This window comes from Ceratotherium simum, chromosome 6 (assembly GCF_057802395.1).
Source record: "Ceratotherium simum simum isolate JZ-2026a chromosome 6, ASM5780239v1, whole genome shotgun sequence".
Classification (NCBI taxonomy): domain Eukaryota; kingdom Metazoa; phylum Chordata; class Mammalia; order Perissodactyla; family Rhinocerotidae; genus Ceratotherium; species Ceratotherium simum.
In genome coordinates, this window is record NC_141905.1 from 31,745,388 (window position 1) to 31,760,848 (window position 15,461).

The window sequence follows — 15,461 nt, forward strand, 5'->3', positions numbered from 1 at the left end:
GAAGCCCTCAAATTACACCAGATATTCCTTTTATCAGCTGCAATAATTTTATAAAGCAAGAGTTCCTCTCGTTTATTATTTGGTTACTCCATGGTACTATTCATATAAGAAAAGCAGCATAAATGCTTGTTTATTTCCCTTTATCTATCAGGTCTTGAGACAATGAATTGTTCCTCTGTCATCCTCCAAAAGAGACAAATTGGTTTTCTGGGTTGTTTTTTTTTTTTTTTTTAGCATTATGAACTCATGAGTTAAACATATGATAGATTTTAATCCATTATAGATATTATCCTCAATGAAACTCAAATTGTCCTGTTTTGACCAGTGGGAGCCTCTGCAAGTTGGCTCCTGGGTCCTTTTGACACAAGCTTAGTAGCTGGATAACTTCTCTATCTAGTATGACAAGGTGTTCCAATCCCATCTGATATGTTTCCTGTCCCAACTAGGCATCTTCTATTCCTCCAAAACCCTGGTTTCTTTTCATGGGAAATGGTATTGCAACAGTGTAATCTGGGTCCTAGGAATACTTACTGCTGGGCTGGCCGTTGTTCCTAGGTCTTGTCAGAGGACAAAGCTAGAAAATATACATAAAACATATATGAATATTTTAAGATGAAATGCCTCAATAGTTCACACTGGGTCTTCCAGTCCAAATGCAGTAGTACAGAGCCTCTATTTAACTTCTGTGTTGTGTCCATATCTCCTTTCTTTCATGTCAAGATTCCCGGTCACCAATACACAGGGGATGCAAGGATCAGAACAGCCCATAAATGCTCATTTGCTTTACCCCACTCTGCACACAAACAGCATCAGAATAGCAATACTTATACCACCACCACTGATATGATTATTGAAAATGGTTTAAAATATTTTTTCCTATGCTCTCCCATTCTCCTCCTGCTCCCATTATTTTTGGAGACTGCACTATAATTACACAGTCAGATCATACAGCCAGTGCATTCCACAAATAACTGTACACTCAACGTTCACCATCTGCCCTTACACTGACGTTGCTGGTCACTCTGCTTGTCTGAAGCTCATTCTCCAGTAGATTCCTTAGGAAGGGGTCATGGGGACAATATCCTCCGAGTTCTTGCATGTTGATAACTGTTTGTCTCTGATTTTGTACTGTAAAGTCAGTTTTGCTGGATATAAAATCCTTGGCTCAGATTTTCTTTCCTTGAGTATCTTAAATATGTTACTCTATTTTCTTCCATCGTAAAGTGTTGCTGTCTAAAAGTCTGATGATAATCTAATTTTCTTTCCCTTCTAACTCGACTTTTTTGCCTAGACGACGAGAGAATTCTTCTGTCTCCAAAGTCCAGTAACTTTCTTGGAGTATGTCTTTGGTGGGGTTCATTCTGGGTTGATATTCTCAGATATGTGATGTGATCTTTCCAATACATAGCTTCTAATCTTTTTTATTTCAAGAAAGTTTTCTTGAATAATAGTTTTCAGTATTTGTTCTGTTCCCTTAGTTTAGTTTTCTGCTCTAGAGATACGTTGGAACTTCCTTGCCATCTTCGGTGTTTGTCACCTTCTGTTTCTCTTAACGCAGTATCTGTTGTTTATTCACTGTTATGTGCCTTCAGTTTTAGTCTTAATTTATGAAGTGGTGTTTTTCCTTTTATTTCTAATTCTTTCTTGGAGTTCTGTCACCACATTCAGGATTTTCTCATTCTAATTTAAGTTACTCTTGCATGTTTTGTATGAATTTCTTAACGAATTTTTACCACTTTGAGATAATAGGTTATGGTAGTATACTTTTTGCTGTAGATTTGTCTCTCTGGGATGCTCTCACTGCCTATAACAATATTGTCCCACCCATTATTCTCCTTTTTTAAATAATAAATTGGAGTAAGATTTGAGCTCACTGTTTCTTGATTGTTTATTTTTATGCAAAGTTAGTTTTCCTGAACTTTTAGAAGGAGGCATCATTCAAGATACTTTTTATTACTACATAGCTCTCTCTCTCCTGTTCTTTCTGTATAGTGTCAAAAATATGGCATCTTGCTTACTCAGATTTCCTAGCTCTGTTTCCCTTGCCTTATTTTTATCTGGAGCAGGGCTTTACTTCATCTCTATTGTTGCTGTCCTGAACAATTTTTATTCCACTCCAAGCCTTTCTCATGTCTAGTAATTGTCTTTGCATTCCTGTGTTAGACTTAGAGTTGTTATTAAGGATAACTGTGGGGCCGGCCCCGTGGCTTAGTGGTTAAGTGTGCGCGCTCTGCTACTGGCAGCCTGGGTTCGGAACCCCGGGTGCGCACCGACGCACCACTTGTCCGGCCATGCTGAGGCCGCGTCCCAGGTACAGCAACTAGAATGATGTGCAACTATGACATATAACTATCTACTGGGGCTTTGGGGAAAAAAAACAAGGAGGATTGGCAATAGATGTTAGCTCAGAGCCGGTCTTCCTCAGCAAAAAGAGGAGGATTAGCATGGATGTTAGCTCAGGGCTGATCTTCCTCATAAAAAAAAAAGGATAACTATGGAATTTATCAGTAGTATTTTTAGCAATTGTTGATAGAATTATGTGATCCTGGTCTTTTAAACTACTCTTTACTTATGTTGACAGATTTTCTAATTTTAAGTTTTGTATACTCAGAATTTTTGCATCTATACTCTTAAGTAAAATTGGTCTATAGTTTATTGGTACCATATTCATGAAGTTTTGTTATTAAGGTCATGCTTGCTTATAAAGTGGATTGGAGTGGTTTTCAATCTTTTTCAATAATCTGGAATAGTTTGAAAAACAAGAAGTTTCAGTTCTTTAAAATTTGGTTAGAACTCAACATTTCTTCTTCCTCCTGGGCCCACACTAGACTACATTTCTCAGGCTCACTTGTTGTTAGGGTACCATGTGACTAAGTTCTGGCTAAGAGAATGGGGCAAAAGCAGACCCTTGTAGTCCTGGCCATAAAAACCTCCAATTTTCCATCCTCCTTGCATTTTCTTCTTTTGCAATGATCTTGAAAGCTATCTGTTGAAGATGGTGGAGACACAAGATGGAAGGAACATGGATTCTTGAATTATTACTGGGAATCAGCCACCCATCAATGAGGAACACATGTTTTGATCTCTATGTGAGTAAAAAATAAACTTCCACTGTGTTAAGCCCCCGAGATAAGGAGGGAAGTTACAGCAGCTAGTACTGCCTTATTAATATGGTAATCAACCATAAAATTATCTACTCATGATGCATTTCTAAATCATGGATTTTTTTTTTTTTTTTTTTTTTTTGTGAGGAGGACCAGCCCTGAGCTAACATCCAATGCCAATCCTCCTCTTTTTTGCTGAGGAAGACTGGCCCTGGGCTAACATCCATGCCCATCTTCCTCTACTTTATATGGGACGCCGCCACAGCATGGCCTAACAAACAGTGCCTTGGCGCACACCCGGGATCTGTACCGGTGAACCCCAGGCCGCCGCAGCGGAGTGCGCACACTTAACTGCTTGCGCCACCGGGCCGGCCCCATAAATCATGGATTTTTTAACAGCCTTATTGAGATGTAATTAACATACCATAGAAGTCACCCATTTAAAGTGCACAATTCAATAGTTTTTGGTATATTCACAAATATGTGCAACCATCATCACAATCAATTTAAAATATTTTTGTCACCTCAGAAAGAAACCCCATACCCTTTAGCTATCACCCTCCTAACTCCCGTACCCCCAACCCTAATCTGAAGCAACCACTAATTGACTTTCTGTCTCTATAGATTTTCCTATTTTGGACGTTCCATATTAATCAAATCACATAATTATGTGGTCTTCTGGGACTGGCTTCTTTCATTTAACATAATGTTTCAAAAGTTTATCCATGTTGTAGCATGTGTCAGAACTTCATTACTTTTTATGGCTGAATAACATCCATTTTATGGATGTAACGCATTTTGTTTATCCATTCTTCCACTGGTGGACATTTGGGTTGTTTCCACCTATTGGCTATTATGAACAATGCTGCCATAAACATTCATGTACAAATTTTTGTGTGGACATATGTCTGCACTTCTCTTGGATATATACCTAGGAGTAGAATTGCTGAGTCACATGGTAATTCTACGTTTAATCATTTGAAGAACTGCAAAACTGTTTTCCTAAGTGGCTGCACCATTTTACATTCTCAGCAGCAGTTATGAGGGTTCCAATTTCTCCATATCCTCACCAACACATGTTATTATCTGACTTTTTGATTCCAGCCATCCTAGTGGGTGTGAAGTGGCATCTCATTGTGGTTTTGATTTGCATTTTCCTCATGACTAATAACATTGAGCATCTTTTCACATGCTTATTGGCCATTTGTGCATCTTCCTTGGGGAATGTCTATTCAGATTCTTTGCCCATTTTTTAATTGTGCTATTTGTCTTTTTATTATTAGTTGTACTAAGTCATAGATTTTTAATCACATTTTAAACTTGCATATGATTACGGGTCTGCTCAAGTTTTCTTTTTGGATTAGTTTTGGTAATTTATACCCTTCTAGAAAATCATTCATTTCATTAGTTCTTCAAGTTTATTGCCATAGAGTTGCACATTATATTTATTTATGAATCTTTTCATCTCTTTCACATCCGTGGTTATACCATATTTCTTGTTCCTAATCTTGTATGTTTTAGCTGCTTCTCCCCTACACTCTCAATCTTATTCAGGCTTGTCAGGGGCTAACTCCTTTATCTTTTATCAAAGCTAAAGTTTGGTTTTATTAATCCTTTTTTTTTAACTATAGTTTTGTTTTCTACTTATTTATTTCAACTTTTATCTTTTTAGAAATTCCTGATACTTTCTTCTTTATTTTATTTCTTTTATTGTTCTTTATCTTAGGTTGAATACTTATTTAATTTAGTTTAAGTCTTTTATTCTGAATAATAAAAATCTTTAAGTCTATATATTTTCTCTGAGGAAGAGTTTTAAATATTTATCATGCAAGTTGTATATAATTATTCCTCTTTTGTTAATAATTTTAAATTTTGGTTTTTGTTTCCTCTTTGATACAGTGGTTATTTAAAAAGTGGTTTTTTTTTTTTTCCTGGGGCCGGCCCCATGGCTTAGCGGTTAAGTGTGCGCCCTCCGCTACTGGCGGCCTGGGTTCAGATCCCGGGCGCACACCAACACACTGCTTCTCCGGCCATGCTGAGGCGGCATCCCACATACAGCAACTAGAAGGATGTGAAACTATGACATACAACTATCTACTGGGGCTTTGGGGAGCAAAAGGGGGAAAAAAACGGAGGAGGATTGGCAGTAGTTGTTAGCTCAGGCCCAGTCTTCCTCAGCAAAAAGAGGAGGATTGGCATGAATGTTAGCTCAGGACTGATCTTCCTCACAAAAAAAAACAAAAAGTGGTTTTTTTTTCAATTAGTTATAATCTTTTTAAAATAATCTTTTCATTATTGAACTATCATTCCAATGAATTAAGTGAATATAGCCCATAAAATCTCTACTTTTTGAAATTTATTAAGGTTAGTTTTGTGACCAGTAAACAACAAATTTTTGTTAGTGTTTCATATATTTTTGTATGAGACAAAGTGTGAGATGCATACATACGTACATATAAAATACATTTATATATATTATATACATCTACTTATGATCTAGTTATTTTAATTATTCAAATCTTCCACTTCCTTGCCTATTTTTGTCTACTGAATTGTCAAATTCTGAAAGCTTTGTATTTAGATCACCCGCTGTGATTGTGCAGTTTTTTAGTTCTTTTTCTTAAAGTTCTGTTTGTATTTTTTTTTTTAATTTTTTGTTTATTGCGGTAACGTTGGTTTATAACATTGTAAAAATTTCAGGTGTACATCATTGTACTTCTATTTCTGCATGGACTACATCATGTTCACCACCAAAATACTAATTACAACCCATCACCACACACATGTACCGAATTATCCCTTTCACCCTCCTCCCTCCCCCCTTCCCCTCTGGTAACCACCAATCCAATCTCTGTCCCTATGTGTTTGTTTATTGTTGTTATTATCTACTACTTAATGAAGGAAATCATACGGTATTTGACCTTCTCCCTCTGACTTATTTCACTTTGCATTATACCCTCAATGTCCGTCCATGTTGTCACAAATGGCTGGATTTCGTCGTTTCTTATGGCTGAGTAGTATTCCATTGTGTATATATACCACAGCTTCTTTATCCATTCGTCCCTTGATGGGCACTTAGGTTGCTTCCAAGTCTTGGCTATCGTGAATAAGGCTGCAATGAACACAGGGGTGCATGTACCTTTACAAATTGGTGTTTTCAAGTTCTTTGGATAAATACCCAACAGTGGAATAGCTGGATCATATGGTAGTTCTATCCTTGATTTTTTGAGGAATCTCCATACTGTTTTCCATAGTGGCTGCACCAGTTTGCACTCCCACCAGCAGTGTATGAGAGTTCCCTTCTCTCCACATCCTCTCCAACACATGTTGTTTCCTGTCTTGTTAATTATAGCCATTCTGACGGGCGTGAGGTGATATCTCATTGTAGTTTTGATTTGCATTTCCCTGATAGTTAGTGATTTTGAACATCTTTTCATGTGTCTGTTGGCCATCTGTATATCTTCTTTGGAGAAATGTCTGTTCAGGTCTTTTGCCCATTTTTTAATTCTGTTTGTATTTTTAGAAGTTTTTACTGTGCTTATTTAACTGCTGTGTAGTTTGGTACATAAAGACTTACAACTATTTTATGTTGTTCATGAGGATGGAGTTCTTCTTCTAGAAAGGGGTATTGAATTTGATCTGTTGACATAATCTTACTAAATCTCCTAATACTGAACCATCAAGTGGGGCCTAATTTTGTTAATTGCAGCTAACTTTTATTTTCTGTTTATATTCTTATAGCATTCTTTGTCTCTGGCACTTAAAACATCCACCAGGATGTGGATTTCCTTCTTAAAATTTTGCCTAGTGTAGAGTGAATCCTGAATCTACCCATCAGCCCCATTCCCTTTCTTTTGACAAGGTAAAAAGTACAGAAAAGGGACCCCAAATGGCCAATACAATCTTGAAAAAGAAGAACAAAGTTGGAGGACTCACACTTCTTGATTTCAAAACTTACTACAAAGCTACAGTAATCAAAACAGTGTGGTACTAGCACTAGACATATACATATAGACCAACGGAATAGAGTAGAGAACCCAGAAATAAATGCTTTCACACACGGTCAATAGATTTTCCACAAGGATGCCGAGACCATCCAATGGGGAAAGGACAGTCTTTTCAACAAATGATGTTGGTAAAACTAGATATTCACATGCAAAAGAATGAACTTGAACCCTTACCTTATACCATATACAAAAATTAAGTCAAAAATGCATCAAAGACCTAAATGTAAGAGCTAAAACTATAAAATTCTTAGAAGAAATATGGAGGAAAGTCTTCATGACGTTGGATTTGGCAATGGTTTCTTGGATATGACACCAAAAGCATAGGCAAGAAAAGAAAAAATAGATAAAATGGACTTCATCAAAATTAAAAAACTTTTGTTATCAAAGGACACTATCAAGAGAATGAAAAAACAACTCACAGAATGGGAGAAAATATTTGCAAATCATATATCTGATAAGGGATTAATAACCAGAATATAAAGAACTATGATTCAACAACAAATAAATGAACAACCTGATTCAAAAATGGGTGAAGGATTTGAATCAACATTTCTTCAAAGAATATATACAAATGGTCAATAAGTACATGAAAAGATACTCAACATCACCAGTCATTAGGGAAATACGAATCAAAACTACAATGAGATGCCACTTCACACCCACTAGGATGGCTATTATCCAAAAAATAGAAAATAGCAAGGGCTGTCAAAGATGTGGAGAAATTGGAACTCTTGTGTATTGCTGGTGGGAATGGAAAATAATACAGCCACTGTGGAAATCAGTTTGGCAATTCTTCAAAAAGCTAAACATAGAATTACCAGACAACCTAGTAATTTTACAGATACTTGTACACCAATGTTCCTAGCAGCAATACTCATAATAGCCAAGAGGTGGAAACAACTCAACTGCCCATCAATGGATGAATGGATAAACTATACATACAATGGAATATTATTCAGCCATAAAAAGTAATAAAATTCTGATACACACTACAACATGGGTGAACCTTGAAAACATTATGCTAAGTAAAATAAACCAGACACAAAAGGACAAATATTGTACGACTCCATTTATATGAGATACCTAGAATAGGCAAATTCACAGAGAGAGAAAGCAGAAACAGAGGTTAACAGGGTGAGGAGAAGGGATGAATTATTACTGTTTAATGGGTACAGAGTTTCTGTTTAACATGATGAAAAAGCTCTGGAAATGGATAGTGGAGATGGTTGCACAACATTGTGAATGTACTTAATGCCACTGGATCATACACTTAAAAAGGGTAAAATGGTAAATGTTATGCGTATTCTACCATAATAAAAAGTGACACCAAAAAACAACCAACCAAAAAGAGAAGTACAGAAAGCTACGGAGAATAACATAATTCTCATCCATGGATATCCCAAAGGGACAAATATTCACATTTGAACATTTTTTGTTTCCAATTTTTAAACAAATAAATAAACTGTAGAGATATGGTCAAATTCCATTCAGTTCCCAGGCCCATTTCCCTTTTCCCCTTACAGAGTCTCATGAATTTGATATATCTCCTCCATTCCTTCTTTTTATACTTTACTTCTTAAACTGCTATCCATAAGCAACATATTTTTAAATTGATGTGATGATGTGGTATTCTATGTATCGTTACACAGCTAGCTCTTTCACTCAACACTGTGCCCCCAAGCTCTGGTCCATGGAGCTTCGGTTCCTCATTTAAGTGCTGTATAATATTCCGCTGCAGGACATACCACCGTTTATCTACCCTCACTCCTTTTTGGTAACACTTAGGAGGTTTCCCATTTTTCACTATTATAAACAGTGCGCCAATGGACATCCTTGGAACGGCTCCTAGGGTGCCTGTGTGAGTGTCTCTAGGGCTCAGCCGTGAGCAGTGGGTGGGCCAAGGCGGCTGAGATTCTCGTCCCCCAAGTCCAGGGCCTGAGTGCCTGCTCCCTTTACCCAGGGAACTCATACGTATTACCACTTTCTCACTATGTAACTTTCCTGACGAAAGTTAGGAAGAACCGCCATAAGACTTCCACATTTTTAACTTTACTGCATCTTATTCTTTTTTCAATCAAGAGTTTACTTCTTTTATGACTTTATTGCCTCTGTTTCCTTTATTCTGTGCCTGTGTGTGTGCAGGTGTGTGTGTGTGTCTGGCAAGGCTTCCGTGGCCCCCGTCCTTTTGTGTCCTCAGTAATGCCCTGTCCTTATCCTTTTCCTTAGCATCCTGGCAATGTTTCTGCCTCTGGTCCTTTGTACTTTCATTTGATTTTCACATGGTCAGGTCTACTATTTATCACATCCAATGCAAATTGTAATACAGTGACTGTATTTTTGCTTTACCACTGTCTCTTACCATGAATTGCCCTTACTTAGTAGGAGCAGTATTCTCTTGTACCTTAAACAGAGCCTGAAGTGCAAGTATTCTAATTTTGCAGTAACATCTGTTGCTGAGGCAGGTTATACTCGAGTTAACGTATTCATTCAACTAGTATTTATTGAGCACCTACTCTGCGACCTGTGAGGTGCCTGAGCTACCATGATCATAAGACTGCAGCCCTCGCCCTCTCGTCCTCCTTCCCCATTGGCTGCATATTTTCCCACAGGCCCATTGTTTTCTGCTGGTGACTCCTCTTCTAATGAAAGGTTCTATCTATGGGGCTTTGTTGGATGCAAGGATGGCCCCGGCTCCCACATAGGACACTCAGACCTTGGTGGGATCTTCCTCACAGACCTAAGGTGGGAGCTGTTGGGTATGTGGGACCCAGCCAAGCCCTGGCCAATATTCTCCACACGCTGGTTCCCCTTCTGGGTGTGAGAGCCTGTTCTAGTCCTCCAGGCAACAAGGGAGACCTTGGGTGGCTCTTCTCACTGGAGTTGCTTTCTGAGACCCACTTTTGCTGCCAGCAGGGTCCAAAGGGTCCCGAAAGGCCCTCCGCTGCCTGTTCCAGAGGCTCCCCAGCATCTCCCGAGTCAGCATCAGGAGGACAGCTAAGGCCAGTCATAAAAACCCACTCGGGAGGCCGAGCCCCGCCCTGCCCCTGCTAACGGTGCCCTCATCCGGGTCCTTGCTGGAAGCTGCTCAAGCATAGGCTGAGTTTCTGAAGTTGATGCAGATATTTGTCTATTTGCAGCGATTTCACTGGGTTTTTCATTGGATATTGGAAGGGGGAGGGACGGCCATGACATGTTTACTTAGGCAGAGAGAGGACAGCAGCGGGGAGCGGGAGGGGGCAGCCCAGCCATGGGCAGGGTGACAGGTGGCATTAAAGGGCGTCCTTACATCTGGCATGGCCACCCCCTGAGCCATCACACCTGGAAACCTTTAGAAGCTCCCTCTGGAGAGGAGGAGAGAGAGGCCCAGAGAGCACAAAGATTCACCCAGGCTGACAGCCTGTACAGCAGTGCAACACGCTGAGCTGGCCCTCGGAGTGCGCACGTGGGACACAAGGGGCCCACCGAGTCCCAGGGGCCCGGCCCAGTGCAGGTGCCCCATGCTCCGGGCCACTTCCGTTCCCTCTGTCAGCACCTGCTTACGGAGCACCACTGTGCACCAGGCACCACGATCTAAGCACGGGGGAGACAGCAGCACACGAAGCAGAGCAACATCCTCTTGTCAGTGGGGGAGACGGATAATACGCAAAACAAATCAGTAAAATAGACAATACATTCCATGAGCACTATGTTCCGGTTGTTGCTGGTTAGTCGGCCTGCTCAGTGCGAGGGGCGAGGGCTTGGGGCAGGGCTGGGTGCTGAGCCCTCACAGAGCAACAACATGACACGTATGGTCTCATGTCACCCCACAGTAACCGCCCAGGTAGGGGTGACTATCCTCCTTTCACAGACGAAGTCACTGCCCCCAGAGCTCAGGTGCCCGTGCTGTCTCATTCTGGCACTTCAGTCCCTGCCACCCTCCTCAGCCTCATTCTAGGCCCTTCTGTGGCTGTCTAAAGGCCAGGGCCTCCCTCTGGTGGTTGCATGAAGCCCGGGGCTGAGGCTGTGCCTGCTGAGCAGGGTAGGGGGACTTCACCTGGGATCCGGTTTGGGGTGCGGGAAGAGGAGGCACTGAACCAACAGGTGACCCTGACAGATGTGGGTGGAGGGCTTCAAATCTGCCTCTTCCCTCTATTCCAGTAACCGACCTCTCTAAGCCAGTGTCCTCATCTGCAAAATGGGATAATAAAGCGCCTGCCTCATCATGGTTATGACTAAATAGGATGAAGAATAAAATGTGCTAAGCAGGGTGTACACCCCCTCGACAGGGGAACCTAACAATAGCCAATAATAGTAACCTATTACTGTTATTAGTATCTGGCCTCAGTTTCCTGGTCTGTACAATAGGGATGGAAAAGTCTCATCTATGCCAACTTCTTAGAATGGTTCTTCATTTAGCGATTATTTATTGAGCGCCTACTATATACAGGTACGTGGTATGTTAGGCTCCCTCACCTTGTGGCCCGCTCCTTTGAGGGAAGGGGTGGGGGCCACACTCCAGCTGCCACCCCGGAGCGGCCCCGTCTAGTGGGGGTGTGGCGGGAGAGGGTGGGGTTTGCGTGCTGGGCTCCAAGCAGCGGGCCGGCAGCGCCACCTAGTGGCGACATGCAGCCATGACAAGCCTTGTGCCTTCTACCCTCCTGGGCTCTCGGGACTGCGAATCAGGCTCCGTCCAAGAGCTCACAGACTGTGGGGAGCCAAGATCCCATGCCAGAGCCAGCAGCCCCATAATACTTCTGGGTGGTTCCCAGGCCCCAGGAGGGTGGTAGGCAGGGCAGGGGCTTGGAAGGAGCCTGGCTCTGGGGTTGCTGGCAGAGCCTCTCGGCATACAACGTACTAGTCTGGCCTCAGTTTTTGTCATCTGTGCAATGATCTTAAAATAAGTCCATCCACACACAGAACTGAAGTGAGACTCTGAGGAGATGGTGAGGGAGGCATGTGGAAGAGTTGAGAGCTGGATCTTTCTGGTGAGATGATGGTAGAACTGTGTGAGCTAAGAATGAGCTGGGTAAGTCCAGGGACCTGCTGACTGGGGCGAGGGTCCAGGATGAGGCCAGAATGGTAAATAGGACCTCAAAGGCCTGGCTAGCACAATGCAGGGGAGCAAGGGCCTTGTAGTCAGACGTGTTCAAATCCTGGCTGTACCACTTACTAGATGGGGTCCCCTAGGCATGTTCCTTGACCGTCTTGATCCCAGTTTCTTTTCTATAATAGTTATTATGGACCATTATGGGTGAAAAGAGATGGCACAGAGCCAGTGCACAACGAGCGTGGAAAAGGGGGCAGTTGTTACTTGATCGACTCTGTGGGACAGTGAAAAGAGATCACCCAAAGAAGTGGTTGTCCTCTCAGGGATCGGGAGGCCAGAGCTCAGGTCCATCCCAGGGTCCCAGCATGGCCCCAGAACCTCCTAGTGTCTGGGCTGTGTGCAGTGGCCCCTCCACCAATCCCCTGGGTCATCTGGGACAAAGGCTGGCCTGGTGCTAGGGGCTGCTTGGGGTTTATTTCCCCGTGGATGGTATCTCCCTAGCTCACCCTCATTCATTCTTTTCCCTCATTCAACAACTCTGATCTGTTACTGTGTGTCAGACACTGGGCTAGGTGCTGGGGATACAGTAAGGACCAGACACCTCTATGCTTCATTCCAAATCCTCTTGGCCTCATGGCTTATTCCACCCAGGGCTGCAGGATCTAGTTCTCTGAGCAGATGGGACGGGGCAGTGCCTTTGGTCCAGCCTGCCCTGGGGCTCCTCTGAGGCCAGGGTTGGACGTGCCTGCTCGGTACGCATGCGTGTGCAACCTCAAGAGCAGGGCAGTTCACGCCTGTGGGGCCACTCTTGATTAATGGGAGCTGACGGAGAAACGTTTCCCCTCTTTCGTCCCCATTTCCCAAGCTTTTTCATGGGGTCCCAGGGGAGTCAGCAACCCCATTGCGGAGGCTGATGCAATAATGCTTTCTTATATTAGCTCTCTCTCCTTCCTTGTTTCAGTTCCCCTCATTCCTCACTCCTGCTCCCTGGGATCACTTCCCAGATAAATTACCTGTATGAAGCATTTGCCTCAGGATCCGCTTTCAGGGGAACCCAAGCTAAGACAAGTGGTGAGCAAAATACACAGAAATTCCCACCTTCGTGGAGCTTCCACTCCAACAGTGGAGACAGAAAATAAAGCAGATAAGTAAAGTGCATAGCAGTTACATAGTGATAGGTGCTAAGAGGAAAACAAAGCCAGGAAGGGGGACAGGGAATTAAGGAAGGAGACAGAGTTTCATCGAGGGTGGCCAAGGATGGTCTCACCAAGGAGGTGACATTTGACCAGATGAAACTGAGTGCCAGCCATGCGGACACCTGAGAGCAGAGCACTTTAGGCAGAGGAAACAACAGATGCAAAGGCCCGGCGCGTTCAAGGAACAGGCAAGTCTGACTCCAGGGTCTTCGGCCTAAGCAACTGGAAGGATGGAGTGGTCGCTTCCCGAGATGCGGGAGACAGCTACAGGTGCACGTTTGGGAGCAGTATCAGGAAATGATATTGGAAATTTTAGGTGTGAGATGTCTGCTTCTCTTAGCCATCCAAGTGGAGATGTCGAGTAGGCAGTTGGACGTGTGAGTCTAAGGGAGAAAGGTCATTTGGGGGGTTTTTAAAACCATGAGGCTGGAGGAGGTCACCAAGGGAGTGAGTGCCGACAGAAAAGCCGGATGAGGCCCTGAAATGCTAAGAGACTGGGGAAGAGGAACTGACAACTGAGACTGAGAAGGGGGTGGCCACAGAAGTCAGAGAGAAACCAGGCAAGGCTGGTGTCTTGGAAGACACACAAGAAAGCCTCCCATGGAAGAGAGGTGATCAGCTGGCCGAGTGCTGCAGACAAGTCAAGGAGGTAAAGACCAACTTGAGAACACTGGACTCAGCCACGAGGGGGTCATTGGTGATCTTGATGAGAGCAATTTGGGTGGCAGGATGGGGACAAGAGTCTAATTAGGGAGGTTCGAGAGTGAATGAGGGGAGAGAAATCAGAGACAGAGTATGGTTACTCTTTCAAAGTGGTTGCTGTGAAGGGATGGAGAGAAATGGGGCGGTGGCTAGAGGGGGCAGTAAGATCAAGAGAGGCGTGCTTGTCTGTTTGTTTTCAGATGGGAATGGTAATAGCTCGTTTATAGACTCGTGAGAATGATCCAGCTGGTTCTTTGAGAAGATCAATAAAATTGATAAATCCCTGCCCAGACTTATTAGGGAAAAGAGAGAAAAGTCAAATTACCAATATCAGGAATAAGAAGGATGTAATCACTACAGATTACAGATGTTAAAAGGATATTGAGGGAATGTTATGAACAACTTTATGCCAATAAATCGACATCTTAGATGAAATGGACAAATTCCTTGAAGGGCTAAACTAGAAGGCTCTCAAGAAGAAACAAATAACCTAATTAGCCTTATATCCATTTAACAAAGTAGATTTATAGTTAAAAATCTTCCTACAAAGAAAACTCCAGGCCCAGGTAGCTTCACTGGTAAATCCTACCAGACTTTTAAGGAAGAAATAATACCAACTCTACACAAACTCTTTCAGAAAATCGAAAAGGAAGGAACACTTCACAACTCATTCCATGAACCCAGCATTACTCTGATACCAAAACCAGACAAAGACACTATAAGAAAACTACAGCCCAGTATCTCTCCTGAACAGAGGTACAAAAATTCTAAACAAAATTTTAGCAAATCAAACCGAACAATATATTAAGAGGTGATACATCATGAGTGAATAGGGCGTATTCCAGGGATGCAAGGTTGATTTAACATTTAAAAATTAATCAGCATGATTCACCATATTAACAAACTTTAAAAGATGCAGAAAAAGGATCTGATAAAACCCAACATCGATTCATGACAAAAATTCTCAGTAAACTAAAAATATAAGAGAACTTCCTCTACCTGATAAAGGGCATCAATGAAAAACCCACATCTAACATACCTAATGATGAAAGACTGAATGCTTTCCCCCTAAGATCAGGGACAAGACAAGGATGTCTACTCTCACACTTTCTATTCAACATTGAAGAAAACAAAATACAGAATCCAGAAATAAAGTCACACGTATATGGACAATTGATTTTCAATAAAGGTGCAAAGGCAATTCAGTGGAGAAAGGATGTCTTTCAACAAACGGTGCTGGTGCATTTGGATATTCATATACAAAGTAAATGACTTTCAATCCATACCTTGCACCATATACGAAAATTAACTCAAAATGGATCATTGATCTAAATGGAATAGTTTTACATAACTGTGAGACTTCTAAAAGAAACTTCAGGAGAAAACCTTTGTGACCTTAGGTTTGGCAAAGATTTCTCAGACATGA